The sequence below is a fragment of the Eubalaena glacialis genome, chromosome X (assembly GCF_028564815.1).
Source record: "Eubalaena glacialis isolate mEubGla1 chromosome X, mEubGla1.1.hap2.+ XY, whole genome shotgun sequence".
NCBI lineage: Eukaryota > Metazoa > Chordata > Mammalia > Artiodactyla > Balaenidae > Eubalaena > Eubalaena glacialis.
Window position 1 is genome coordinate 78,544,504 of NC_083736.1, and position 15,598 is coordinate 78,560,101.

The 15,598-nt window shown below is 36.2% G+C and overlaps 1 protein-coding gene across 1 annotated transcript in view; it reads left to right on the plus strand.

Moving 5' to 3' along the window:
- The window catches only part of DACH2 (dachshund family transcription factor 2), a 611,154-nt gene that overhangs the window by 111,430 nt on the left and 484,126 nt on the right, over window positions 1-15,598 (plus strand). The gene's annotated exons all lie outside the window — the stretch shown is intronic.

Here is a 15,598-nt window from a genome sequence, read left to right on the forward strand (position 1 = left end):
AAGGGAAGTAGAGACATTACACAATTCCAGGATCTAACACTTCTCAAACCTGCAGGTGCTTATGTTAGTGATGATACATGTACTGAGTAAGACCCTGGGAGGTCCTGAGCCATCAGGAAAAATAGGATTGAAATACATTCCCATTCTGAGCTTATAAGGCTCCGTTTGAAAAGATTTTCACCCACTGGGAGTTTTCTGTGTAACGCTCAGTTAACCTGAAAATTAAGCTTAAGTGAAAACTCACATTTGCCTGAAAAGTATGGTAACTAAGGTTTCTTTGTAAAATGTTGATAAAGTGTCTTAAATGTATGGCTGTATAGTCACTGAGCTAATATCTAGAAAACCGTGCAAGTGGTGGGTAAATTTTTTATGACATATTGGTATATATGTCTTAGTGCTCTGTGCTACTTATTTCTTACCATTGTTTTTGTGATAAATGAAATGATTTTATTTTGAAAACACTTTGATTCTTCAAGATCAGTACTGTCTAATTAATAAATACTATTTTCCATGATACTAAATTGTATCTAAGGATCGTATTGTTGGTATGGCCTCAGATTGCTAGCTATTAGTTCTATTTGTGTATGATCAGATCTAGTACTAAGCAGTGTATTTCAATAAGTACTTTAATCCCTGAAAAGTAAAATGAGGAAAACTTTGACTGCAGTTCCACCTTTATTACTGAACTCAACTTCTTAATGAGAGTTAGTCAATCTGCAATTAATGATTATAGTATCTGTCTTCAGGTACTATTTTTATATATGTGTATTGAGATAATATATTAAGATCATTTTGAGTTCTTTAAAGAAATGTTATTATAGACACATAACACTAACATGTCTAAAATACAGGGACCTGAGAAAATGCTGTATTGTTATTATCAGAGGATTAGCTATGATAGTAACAATTATGCTGAACTGAACAATTTTTAGAAGATAGGTTTAAATTCTGAATATTTCTTTATCTTTTGTGTTTGTTTAGGATTAGAAGACTAAAATTCCATAATGACAGGCTAAAGAATTTCATCAATGCAACGTACTATAACCTATTTGTTTTATCCCATCAAATTTATAAGATTATATTACAGGAAAAAAATACATTGAGAGTAAGAAAAGCATGTGTATATTTGTGCATGTGTTGTATTTTGCTTAATGCTACCATTTTAAACAAGTGTTAAGTAATTTACACTTATTAGTTTCTCATTGATTTGTTGCTATGACTAGTACTTTATAAATTGATATTATATTGACTCTTTTGCAAAGAAAAGAAAACAACATACGGAAAGTACCTTGTGATTTAGAATATTCAAAATCCAGAGCTATACCACTCTATGATTTAATGCCTCCAGATGTAGACTTCTTTTATTTTCAGAACTTTCCTTCTTTTATTCTGTTGATTTCCAATTTTTGAAGTTTTTATATTTAGCAAGGACCATTTAATCTCATTTCCTGATTCTTCAAATGAAAGAAAACTTAAAAGATGAAGTAATTACATATTTAAAAATCATGCACACTTAAAAAAAGGTGAGCTTGCTGGATAATTTCAAAAGGCTGTGTCACCGGAAGCCTGCATTTTGTTGAAGGGAAAATGCAATAGAGGCTTACTCCCCATCCTTGTGTGAATTCTCCAGTGAGTCTGTGGGAAGGAATGACCTTTGCTGATCTTCTCACACTCTTAGCAGTAGCAAGTGTGGTCATTTAGTCTGAACTTGAAGCAAGGGGATGGTGAAGAGAGCTTGAAAGCTAACAATGAGAATTAGTAACTAGTGGACAAGTCTAAACATAGGCAAAAAGTGCGCTTGTTGACTTAAATCAAAGGAGCCTGACACTCCTTTATGTACCAGGATTTTCTTGATACTGGTCAAAGAGTGGTAGATATTTGGGAAAAAATAATGAGATGTACAGTTCTATAAGGTTAATCTTGATTGAAATGTTAGTCTTTGATAATTATTTTAACATTAAATTGAAAATGACTATAAATATGAATTTCATTAGCTGGCACAATATGAAACAGGAAATATCTTTAAATCTGGTACTACCTCTCAAAGAGCAATTGCAATACCTGGTGGAAAAAGAACTTATTCCTTATAACATTGTTTCACAAGAAATCAGAGCAAGGGAACTCACCAGTCCAGATTTCTACATTTTGAAGTTTCATTTAGTAAGTACAGTAGATTTTATAGGCTTTCTATCCTCATATATCAAATAAAACAAATTCCCTTTACTCTTATGGTAATGATACTTGGTTTACCAGAATAATAATTATAGCAGACATTTATATCCCTTACTATTTGCCAGGCATTAACATGAACACCTTAATATATTTTGAACTCATTGAACATAGGCAAAAACCCTATGAAATAAATGCTGTCATTATTCTTATTTTACAGATGAGGAAACTGAGGCACGGAAGGTTGAATTACTTGGTCAAAGTCACACAGCTAATAAGTGGTGGAATTTTTTTGAATGAAGTTCCTAATCCTGGCTTCAAATTCCATGCTCCTTATTTCTGCACCACAGTGCCTCTTAGGTTTGGTGCAAATTTGCCAAGAAATCAGGAAAAGGGAAGGGAAGAGCCTGAAGGTCTGCAATAGTTTTAAAAACTTCTTTCTGAAAGATTCTATGAAAAATGAGAAGCAGATTCACTATGTATACTGTGTTTCTTTCCTTCATGAGGTTAAATGAAACTCTAGAAGATAGGAAATGGAATACCCTGATACTGCAACATTGAAATTTTTTCACAGAAAAATATGTCAAGAATTGTTGGCTACATAAAGTGCATTAATAAACTTTGTAAATTATCTTTAAATAATTGCCAACTTTTTTGAAATCCTTTTAAAAAGGATTTGAAATATTTTCATCACCTTATCACCTGCACAGTTAATAAAAATCAGTAAAAACATTGTTTTTTACCTTTTACCTGGCAAATGTTTTTGACTTGAGTGATTTTCCTAGGATGCCTTAGACTAATGTGGGATTTGGGTACTGGCTTATTCTTTATCCAGGAAGAAAAATATCAATCAAGTATACATTACTGAATGGAAAAAGAGTCTGCTTCTGTTGGAGAGCTATTTGTAAGTAATTGTAAGTGGTTGTGTGTGGGGGTACTATTTGACAGCTTTCTTGGTACTTCAGATAGTAAGTTTCTAACAATTCTTGACCAGAAAATTGGAGACTTAATCCTGTCAGCTGCTGATCTGAGTATGTTTATAGCCTCAATTCCATTTTGCATCATCTGTGCCGAAAACTGTAGGGTGACATAGAGCCTAGAAAATTACAATCATAGAGGCTTCTAATCATATCCAATGGAAGAAGTATCCATTTTTTTAAAAGGCAGAATTCTGCTGCAGTCACCTATTGTCTAGAGGAAAAGAGAGAATGTAGCCGAAGTAGTAAAGGTCAAGAATAACAACTAAAGTGATAATAAAACCCTTGGCATTTTAGGCATTAGAGTTTGGACTTAGAGAATTCAAGAATAAGGGTAAGGTCTTTAAGGATTTAGCTGGAGATTAAGAGTATATCACAAAGATTAGCAAGTGAAATTACTTGTGAAATAGTGTTCATTATATTGATGCCCTTGGAAGATATAATTTAAAATATTCTACAATCTATTATATATTGGATAGATAGTGGAAGCTTAGATTACGATTTTCAAAATTCTAGAATTCTAGAAAGAAACAGCAAATACCAAGGGTTTAATGATATAGCCCCAATCAAAAAGTAACTGGAAGTGTGAATGTATATAGAAATATACATCCTGTTGAAAATTGAGATCCTCTTTGGACCCCTTGCCCATTTCTTTTACATCATTAATTTTCTAGTTCTCTAGGCTCGAAACCATATCTTTACTTTTTTGTCTTTGGTCTCAGGCAGTATATCAACAAGACCTACCAACTTTTTTTTTCTGCATTGTATTTTAAAAAAATCTTATCTTTTAGTTTTATTTTCTTATTTTTCATACTGACTTAGGCTGTTTTCACTTCACATCTGGAACTTCTTTTACCATCTTTTAGTCATATTTGCTTCAGTCCACAGTCATTTTTCCTTTCTAATCCTATTGAAAGATACTCTTGCCTACACTTAATTTCTTCCATATTGTTTCTATGCTCAAGTATCTGTGGTGACAAGTCCGCAGGCTCCTGCCTGACGTTCAGGGCTTTCTGACAGATGTCTTTCCCCTTGTCTAATTGCTGCAAGAGAGCACACACACATCTGACCAACTTCTTTTCTGGTTAGCTTTTATAGGCTTTCATTTCTAGATCCATAAATCCTAATTAAACTCAACCACCTTCAATGAGTATTGCATTTAAAGTACTTGTGGTTTTATTTGTCTTCTGGATTTTATGTTACTGATGATATCCTTTGGATACTCTAGTGTAGTTATAACCAGGAATTCCAGAGATGTATTTGGGTGAGCAGTATTATAATGATATTACGTTTCCTTTCATTTTAAATCATTAAACTTTTCAAGATATTTTCTGTATTCCTATAAAGTTTCTCTCCTCTTTCTGTGAAAAAGAGGTAATTCAGAGCTAAATTTAACTTTAATTAACCAATCAGGGTTGCTGGGGATCAATGTTCTTATCCTGATGAAGTTGATAGTTCAGCTATGGCTTCTTTATCCTTATGGTCTCAGGAAATGGGAAGTGTTGAGGTTGTGTCACACCTTCTTTTTCAAAGCCAATAAACCACATTTTAATAGCCTCATGAGTTTACTGTTTCACACATGAAATGATGAAAGGTAAGAATGCAAGCTCTTTTCGTTTATAGATAGATTTCCTGACAAGGATTAGATTGTGTTTTTAAATTCATTGCAGAAAAAAAAAATAAAAGGAAGGAAGAGGAAAGAAAATAATGGGAAGAAGATATAGAGGAAGGGAGGGAGCAAGGAGTGAAATAAAGAAGGAAGGAAAAGAAAGAAAAAACAGTCATGTAAGTAACAGAAAGAAGAATAAAAATTATTTGAATCAATATTGTCACTTTCTAGAGGTAAAAGTATTATTCAAGTTTTATTCAATAAATTAATCAAGTTTCTTAGAAAATATAATGGACCATGCAACCTCAAGTTACACCAACTGCCTGACAAGGCAAAGCTGGATTTATGCAAGTCTCCTGTATACCCAAGAATGCAGACATTTCCCTTACGAAATGAGGCAGCCTTATCTTTATTATTCTAGTTCATTTTAGTTTACAGTTTTGCTGTAAACAGTATTTCAGAAGCTTATTTCAAGATTCCTAAATAAATGAACAGGAAAAAATAATGCTCAGTGGTGGTAATCTACATTTCATATATTGTATGATTGAAAAAAGGTATTTCTGGATAACAGAAAAATAATTAAAAAATGATAGTTGTGCTTTATTTAGTAGAATCTGTGTGAATAATGGAAGGTAACATGAGCTGCTGAAAAATCTTTGTATTTTCTAAAAAAAGATGTTCGCCAGATTGTGATGACTTTGAAACTCAAGTACTAGGAACATCTCAAAGAAGACATTCCTATGTCTTTTAATCTATGTCAAAATTGCTGTTATGGTAAAACATTTTTACTTGAGTACTAGTACGCAGTGCACAATAATCTGCCTAACCTCTAGTCAGGGCATAAATTCATCTTGTTCCCATCTCTCTTTCTGTGCAGGTTGAAGACCAGAGTTTTATTTGCTCTGGCAAACATTCCTTGGCGAAAACCAAGTAATCTAATGTTAATTGCATTGCCTTACCCTGATACCCACAGAAAGTGTCATTTCCATATTTCAGGAAAAATTTAGAATCTTTGTGTTCATAGAAAACTATCCATTACATGTCATAAAAATTATGTAAGTTAGACCTGAGAGTATTACTGGCTTCTGAAGATAAAATCCTATGAAATGAAACAGTTCAGCATGGGTTGGAGCAGTATGTACCACTTTCATCTTAAGATAAAACCCAATAAAATAAAACAGCTGCCTTGAGCTGGAACAGGGTGTGCTATCTCTATACTACAAATCTGTTTCTTATCTTCTGTCTATATAACTGAAACATCAGTTGTAAAGTTTTTACAGTATTTCTCCCTTTCCTCCATTCAAATAACACATTTCCTTGGTAAAGGTGAATTAAAATTTAGATTCCCTATTGAGTTTTCCTTTTTGGTGTTAGTTTTACGCCCTGAGACGTTATGGGAAAAATTTGACTGCATACAATCACTGGGAACATAAACTTTCCCAGTGATTCTAAAATCCCATAGATTTTAGAATTCAGGATATTTTGGGCCTCAACACATAATTATTTAAGTAGTTTTTCAGTATAATTTTCAGCTTTAAAAATTAATATACTTTTATTTATTTTATTTCATATTTTAAATTTGTGTCCTAAGTGCTGTTTAGCATAATGTTTTCAGGGAGAAGTTGTTTGTAATTTCAAGCACACAGATGCATTTGCAATTTCCCTTAAATAATAAAGAATTATCAGTGTAAAAAGAATAATAGAAAATCTTGGATCGTGATTCTTCTGGTAGAAGTAGTTACTAGTCAGTCGCAGATTCTATGATGCTCAGTGGGAATTTTTTTTTTATAAATACCAAGGAATTTAATTTTTATATAATAATATTATCTATTCACATCCCATATTCAAATGTCATCAACTTTTGCAATAATGTCCTTTACATCTAATTTTTTCTTCCAGTCTAATTGAGATATAATTGACATACAGCACTGCATAAGGTTAAGTTGTACAGAATGATTTGACTTACATCATGAAATGATTATCAGAATAAGTTTAGTGAACATCTATCATCTCATTAATTTTTTTATTTTTATTTTTTAACATCTTTATTGGAGTATAATTAGTTTACAATGCTGTGTTAGTTTCTGCAGTATAGCAAAGTGAATCAGTTATACGTATACATATATCCCCATGTCCCCTCCTTCTTGCGCCTCCCTCCCACCCTCCTTATCCCACCCCTCTAGGTGGTCACAAAGCACCGAACCGATCTCCCTGTGCTATGCAGCTGCTACCCACTAGCTATCTATTTTACATTTGGTAGTGTATATATGTCAATGCTACTCTTTCACTTTGTGCCAACTTACCCTTCCCCCTCCCTGTGTCCTCAAGTCCATTCTCTACGTCGCGTCTTTATTCCTGTCCTGCCCTTAGGTTCATCAGAAACTTTTTTTTTTTTAGATTCCATATATGTTACCATATGGTATTTGTTTTTCTCTTTCTGACTTACTTCACTCTGTATGACGGACTCTAGGTCCATCCACCTCACTACAAATAACTCAATTTCATTTTTTTAATGGCTGAGTAATATTCCATTGTATATATGTGCCACATCATCCTTTATCCATTCATCTGTCGAGGGACACTTAGGTTGCTTCCATATCCTGGCTATTGTAAATAGTGATGCAATGAACATTGTGGTACATGTCTCTTTTTGAATGATGCTTTTCTCAGGGTAAATGCCCAGTAGTGGAATTGATGGGTCATATGGTAGTTCTATTTTTAGATTTTTAAGGAACCTCCATACTGTTCTCCGTAGTGGAGGTATCAATTTACATTCCCACCAACAGTGCAAGAGGGTTCCCTTTCTCTATACCCTTTCCAGCATTTACTGTTTGTAGGTTTTTTGATGATGGCCATTCTGACTGGTGTGAGGTGATACCTCATTGTGGTTTTATTTGCATTTCTCTAATGATTACTGATGTTGAGCATCCTTTCATGTGTTTGTTGGCAATCTGTATATCTTCTTTGGAGAAATGTCTATTTAGGTCTTCTGCCCATTTTTGGTTTGGGTTGTTTGTGTTTTTGATATTGAGCTGCATGAGCTGCTTGTATATTTTGGAGATTAATCCTTTGTCAGTTGCTTCATTTGCAAATATTTTCTCCCATTCTGAGGGTTGTCTTTTCTTCTTGTTTATGGTTTCCTTTGCTGTGCAAAGATTTTAGGTCCCATTTATTTATTTTTGTTCTTATTTCCATTTCTCTAGGAGGTGGGTCAAAAGGATCTTTCTGTGATTTATGTCATAGAGTGTTCTGCATATGTTTTCCTCTAAGAGTTTTATAGTGTCTGTCCTTAGATTTAGGTCTTTAATCCATTTTGAGTTTATTTTTGTGTATGGTGTTAGGGAGTGTTCTAATTTCGTTCATTTATATGTAGCTGTCCAGTTTTTCCAGAACCACTTATTGAAGAGACTGACTCTTTTCCATTGTACATTCTTGTACATTCTTTGTCAGAGATGAGGTGACCATAGGTGCATAGGTTTATCTCTGGGCTTCTATCCTGTTCCATTGATCTATATTTCTGTTTTTGTGCCAATACCATACTGTCTTGATTACTATAGCTTTGTAGTATAGTCTGAAGTCAGGGAGTCCAATTCCTCCAGTTCCGTTTTTCTTTCTCAAGATTGCGTTGACTCTTCGGGGTCTTTTGTGTTTCATACAAATTGTAAAATTTTTTGTTCTAGTTTGGTGAAAAATGCCATTGGTAGCTTGAAAGGGATTGCATTGAATCTGTAGATTGCTATGGATACTATAGTCATTTTCACAATGTTGATCCATCCAATCCAAGAACATGGTATATCTTTCCATTTGTTGGTATTGTCTTTAATTTCTTTCATCAGTGTCTTATAGTTTTCTGCACACAGGACTTTTTGTCTTCTTAGGTAGGTTTACTCCTAGGTATTTTATTCTTTTTGTTGCAGTGGTAAATGGGAGTGTTTCCTTAATCTCTCTTAGATTTTTTGTTGTTAGTGTGTAGGAATGCAAGAGATTTCTGTGCATTAATTTTGTATCCTGCTACTTTACGAAATTCGTTGACTAGCTCTAGTAGTTTTCGGGTAGCATCTTAGGATTCTCTATGTATAATATCATGTCATCTGCAAAAAGTGACAGCCTTACTTCTTCTTTTCCGATTTGGATTCCTTTTAGTTCTTTTTCTTCTCTGATTGCTGTGGCTAAAACTTCGAAAACTATGTTGAATAATAGTGTTGAGAGTGGGCAACCTTGTCTTGCTCCTGATCTTAGAGGAAATAGTTTCAGTTTTTCACCATTGAGAGCGATGTTGGCTATGGGTTTGTCATATATGGCCTTTATTATGTTGAGGTAGGTTCCCTCTATGCCCACTTTCTGGAGAGTTTTTATCATAAACGTGTTGAATTTTGTCAAAAGCTTTTTCTGCATCTGTTGAGATTATCATATGTTTTTATCCTTCAGTTTGTTAATATGGTGTGTCATGTTGATTTGTGTATATTGAAGAATCTTTGCATTCCTGGGATAAACCCCACTTGATCATGTTGTATGATCCTTTTAATATGCTGTTGGATTCTGTTTGCTAGTATTTTGTTGAGGATTTTTGCATCTATGTTCATCAGTGATATTGGCCTGTAGTTTTCTTTTTTCTGTGACATCTTTGTCTGGTTTTGGTATCAGGGTGATGGTGGCCTCATAGAATGAGTTTGGGAGTGTTCCTCCCTCTGCTATATTTTGCAAGAGTTTGAGAAGAATAGATGTTAGCTCTTCTGTAAATGTTTGGTAGAATTCGCCTGTGAAGCCGTCTGGTCCTGGGCTTTTGTTTGTTGGAACATTTCTAATCACAGTTTCAATTTCACTGCTTGTCATTGGTCTTTTTATATTTTCTATTTCTTCCTGGTTCAGTCTCGGAAGGTTGTGCTTTTCTAAGAAATTGTCTATTTCTTTCAGGTTTTCCATTTTATTGGCATATAGTTGCTTATAGTAATCTCTCATGATCCTTTGTATTTCTGCAGTGTCAGTTGTTACTTCTCCTTTTTCATTTCTAATTCTATTGATTTGAGTCTTCTCCCCTTTTTTCTTGATGAATCTGGCTAATGGTTTATCAATCTTGTTTATCTTCTCCTCAAAGAACCATCTTTTAGTTTTATTATGTTTGCTATTGTTTCCCTCATTTCTTTTTCATTTATTTCTGGTCTGATATTTATGATTTCTCTCCTTCTGCTAACTTTGGGGTTTCTTTTGTTCTTCTTTCTCTAATTGCTTTAGGTGTAAGGTTAGGTTGTTTATTTGAGATGTTTCTTGTTTCTTGAGGTAGGATTGTACTGCTATAAACTTCCCTCTTAGAACTGCTTTTGCTGCATCCCATAGGTTTTGGGTCGTCGTGTTTTCATTGTCATTTGTTTCTAGGTATTTTTTGATTTCCTCTTTGATTTCTTCAGTGATCTCTTGGTTATTTAATAGTGTATTGTTTAGCCTCCATGTGTTCGTATTTTCTACAGAATTTTTCCTGTAATTGATATGTAGTCTCATAGCATTGTGGTCACAAAAGACACTTGATATGATTTCAATTTTCTTAAATTTACAAAGGCTTGATTTGTGACCCAAGATATGATCTGTCCTGGAGAATGTTCCATGAGCACTTGAGAAGAAATTATATTCTGTTGTTTTTGGATGGAATGTCCTATAAATATCAATTAAGTCCATCTTGTTTAATGTGTCATTTAAAGCTTGTGTTTCCTTATTTATTTTCATTTTGGATGATCTGTCCATTGGTGAAAGTGTGGTGTTAAAGTCCCCTATTATGATTGTGTTACTGTCGATTTCCCCTTTTATGGCTGTTAGCATTTGCCTTATGTATTGAGGTGCTCCTTTGTTGGGTACATAAATATTTACAATTGTTATATCTTCTTGGATTGATCCCTTGATCATTATATAGTGTCCTTCTTTGGCTCTTGTAATAGTCTTTATTTTAAAGTCTATTTTGTCTGATATGAGAATTGCTACTCCAGCTTTCTTTTGATTTCCATTTGCATGAAATATCTTTTTCCATCCCCTCACTTTCAGTCTGTATGTGTCCCTAGGTCTGAAGTTCGTCTCTTATGGACAGCATATATATGGGTCTTGTTTTTGTATCCATTCAGCCAGTCTTTGTCTTTTTGTTGGACCATTTAATGCATTTACATTTAAGGTAATTATCAATATGTATGTCCCTATTACCATTTTCTTAATTCATTTGGGTTTGTTATTGTAGGTCTTTTCCTTCTCTTGTGTTTCCTGCCTAGAGAAGTTCCTTTAGCACTTGTTGTAAAGCTGGTTTGGTGGTGCTGAATTCTCCTATCTTTTGCTTGTCTGTAACAGTTTTAATTTCTCCGTCTAATCTAAATGAGATCCTTGCTGGGTAGAGTAATCTTGGTTGTAGGTTTTTCCCTTTCTTCACTTTATATACGTCCTGCCACTCCTCTCTGGCTTGCAGAGTTTCTGCTGAAAAATCAGCTGTTATCCTTATGGGGATTCCCTTGGATGTTATTTGTTGCTTTTCCCTTGCTGCTTTTAATATTTTTTCTTTGTATTTAATTTTTGGTAGTTTGTTTAATATGTGTCTTTTTATGTTTCTTCTTGGATTTATCCTGTATAGGACTCTGCGCTTCCTTGACTTGATTGACTATTTCCTTTCCCATGTTAGGGAAGTTTTCAACTATAATCTCTTCAAATATTTTCTCAGACCCTTTCTTTTTCTCTTCTTCTTCTGGGAACCCTGTAATTCGAATGTTGGTGTGTTTAATGTTGTCCCAGAGGTCTCTGAGACTGTTCTCAATTCTTTTCATTCTTTTTTCTTTATTCTGCTCTGCAGCCGTTATTTGCTCTATTTTATCCTCCAGGTCACTTACCCGTTCTTCTGCCTCAGTTATTCTGCTATTGATTTCTTCTAGAGTATTTTTAATTTCATTTATTGTGTTGGTCATCATTGTTTGTTCTTTAGTTCTTGTAGGTCTTTGTTAAATATTTCTTGTATTTTCTCCATTCTATTTCCAAGATTTTGGATATCTTTCCTATCATTACTCTGAATTCTTTTTCAGGTAGACTGCCTATTTCCTCTTCATTTGTTTGGTCTGGTGGGTTTTTACCTTGCTCCTTCATCTGCTGCGTATTTATCTTTTTTCTCATTTTGTTTAACTTACTGGGTTTGGGGTCTCCTTTTCACAGGCTGCAGGTTCGTAGTTCCCATTATTTTTGGTGTCTGCCCCCAGTGGGTGACGTTGGTTTAGTGGGTTGTGTAGGCTTCCTGTTGGAGTGGACTTGTGCCTGTGTTCTGGTGGGTGAGGCTGTATCTTGTCCTTCTGGTGGCAGGGCCGCATTCAGTGGTGTGTTTTGGAGTGTCTGTGAACTTAGTATGACTTTAGGCAGCCTTTCTGCTAATGGGTGGGTTTGTGTTCCTGTCTTGCTAGTTGTTTGGTATGGGGTATCCAGCACTGGAGCTTGCTGGCCATTGAGTAGGGGTGGGTCTTAGTGTTGAGACAAAGATCTCTTGGAGAGCTCTCTCTGATTGATATTACATGGAGCCGGGAGGTTCCTGGTGGTCCAATGTCCCAGGCTCATCCCTTCCACCCCAGAGGCTCAGGCCCAACAGCCGGCCAGAACACAAAGACCCTATCAGCCACAGGGCTCTGAAGAAAAGGAAGAAAGAAAAAAATAAATAAAAACAGAAACAAAAAAATGAACAGGCAGAACCTTAGGACAAATAGTAAAAGCAAAGCTATAGAGACAAAAATTACACAAAGAAGCATACACATGCACATTCACAAAAAGAGAAAAAGGAGGAAAAAATATATATATGTATAAAAAAAAAGGAAGAGAGCCACCAAACCAATAAACAAATTCACCAATGATAATAAGCACTAAATACTAAAGTAAGATAAACGTAAAACCAGAAACAAATTAGATGCAGAAAGCAAACCCCAAGTCTTAGTTGCTCCCAAAGTCCATGGCCTCAGTTTTGGGAACATTTATTGTCTATTCAGGTATTCTTCAGGTGCAGCGTTTATCAAGTTGATTGTGGGGATTTAATCTGCTGCTGCTGAGGCTGCACGGAGAAATTTCCCTTTCTCTTCTTTGTTCGCTCAGCTTCTGGGGTTCAGCTTTGGTTTTGGCCCTGCCTCTGCGTGTAGGTCACCCTCAGGCACCTGTTTCCTGCACAGACAAGAGGCGGTTAATGCAGCGGCTGATTAGGGCTCTCTTGCTCACTCAGGCTAGGGGGAGGGAGGGGTACGGTAGTCATAATTGGAATGTGGGGGAGGCCTGTGACGTTAGAGGTCAGGATGACGTTGCAACAGCCTGAGGTGTGCCTTGTGTTCTCCCGGGGAAGTTGTCCCTGGATCACAGGACCCTGGCAGTGGTGTGCTGCACAGGCTCCTGGGGGTGTGTGGATAGTGACCTGTGCTTGCACACAGGATTCTTAGTGGCAGTGGCAACAGCGTTAGTGGTTCATGCCCGTCTCTGGTGTCTGAGCTGATAGCCACAGCTTGCGCCCATCTCTGGAGCTCGTTTAGGCAGTGCTCTGCCTTCTGTGGGCACACAGAGCAAGAATCTCCTCTCCTCGTGCACCATGAAACAAAGGTCTCTTGCCTCCCTGGCAGGTCCAGACTTTTTCCCTGACACCCTCCCAGGTAGCTGTGGCACAGTGCATTAGCCCCCTTCAGGCTGTGTTCATGCAGCCAACCCCAGTCCTCTCCCTGGGATCTGACCTCTGAAGCCCGAGCCTCAGCACCCAGTTCCCACCCACCCCGGAGGGCAAGCAGACTCAGGCTGGTGAGTGCTGGTCGGCACCGATCCTTGTGCGGGAATCTCTCCACTTTGTCCTCTGCACCCCTGTTGCTGCGCTCTCCTCCGTGGTTCCGAAGCTCCCCCCCTCCGCCACCCACAGTCTCCGTCCGCGAAGGGGCTTCCTAGTGTGTGGAAACTTTTCCTTCTTCACAGCTCCCTCCCAGAGGTGCAGGTCTCATCCCTAATCTTTTGTCTCTGTTATTTCTTTTTTCTTTTGCCCTACCTAGGTACGTGGGGAGTTTCTTGCCTTTTGGGAGGTCTGAGGTCTTCTGCCAGCATTCAGTAGGTGTTCTGTAGGAGTTGTTCCACATGTAGATGTATTTCTGATGTATTTGTGAGGAGGAAGGTGATCTCCACGTCTTACTTCTCCACCATCTTGAAGGTCTCCTCAGTGGGAATTTTTAATTTAAGAAGTTCTAACTGGTGAAATTGCTTAAAAGAATAAGTGAAGGAAAACCAGCAATATTCAAATCATCATTATTCCATTAGTATTGCTTATTGTCTCTTGAAGTATTTTCCTCTGATTAAGTGCAATTTGGATTTTTCGAGGCCATAAAATAATCAATGAATCACCCACAACAGTGTAGCTGAAGTAGTCAGAAAGTACAATTTCCTCTCTGTATTCCTGTCCACTCAGCACGTGGGTACACTTGCATACACATACACACAAGGGCACACACACACACACCATTTCTTTAGTTTTACAGCCTCACTCCAGGAGGTTTCTCTCTTTCTAATTAGATACACATAATCCATTCAGCCCCTTTGTGAAGTTCACAAGTTGATTCCCTCTCGCTCTTTCTCTTGTCTTCTCTGTCTTCAACTAGACAATGAAAACAAAGATACAGTAGAACTCATTTTCTCATTATTGATTTCATGCACCAGCTGCCAGCTGTTTTAGCTTGTTCGTTTATATAACCCTCTGGGTAACTTTTTTAAAGTACTTTTCTTGGACCATCTGTTAAATACGATTTCTTTAATAATTAAAGACTCACCATCATCTTTCAAAGAAACATAATTTTTGCCGTTGCAGCTGAGATATCAACATTTTGGATTCAGATACACAGACGGGTTTCATTCCATGAATCAGTATCAAATCAAATTCTTTGGGACACTAGTACTGCATGAGTCCCTTCCCGTCACCTCCCCCCCCACCACATGCCCTGCCAAACAGTTTATGTTAAGGGGAAAAGTTCCTTAATATTTAAAACTTAAGCTTTCTGTTTAAGGTCTTTTCCCCTCAACTTTTGCTTTCAGGTATTAGGGATCGATACTTAAGCCTGTTAAAATCTCATTTTTATGAATACACAGGTAGTTTTTGAACATATATTCAGGAAGGCACTTCAGGTGGATGTACTCATAAGACCACCCATTGTAATGAATGCAGATATTTTTCTAGAGAGAATCAAGCTCATGGATTCTAATGTGGAAGTATTGTTTACAAGTCAGCATCTCACCATCTGTCTTTTACTTAGTTGAAGGCTATCTCATGTACAGACAGAATCTGGGAACAAACCTTCTACTCAGACCCTTATCATCTTGGAATGTTGCTAAAATTGACATGCTTTGCCATTAGGCTTATGAGTGATGCTGTTTCTTAGTTTTCTTTACTTACCATGGTAGATATCTATACTTTGTGTTATTGACTCAGGATGTGTAGGTTTTTAATCTTTAATATTGGAAGTGCATTTATTGGGTGATAAGCAAAAGACATCAAACCATTATTTGAATGGCATCACCAGAGTTTAATTCAAATGTGAAAATGGATACAACCTCAGTTTGAACTCTTCTTTAAGGCTCTGACTAGGCCTAAACGTTCCAATGATTTTTGCATTGCTTAAAATGTTTTTTGAGGAAACCTTGTTTATAAAAGCTTTTGCCTTTTGTTTCCAGTATGTACCAGTCCTATAGGGTGAAAAAAGTATATCAATTTTTATGCCACCTCTATACTATTATCAGTACACTTAATTTTTTACAGAATTATTTGTTCAGCCCTATAACTCATTGCTCTAAAATTCACATTTGCTAAATTTGACATGAGGGAAATTGTAGTATA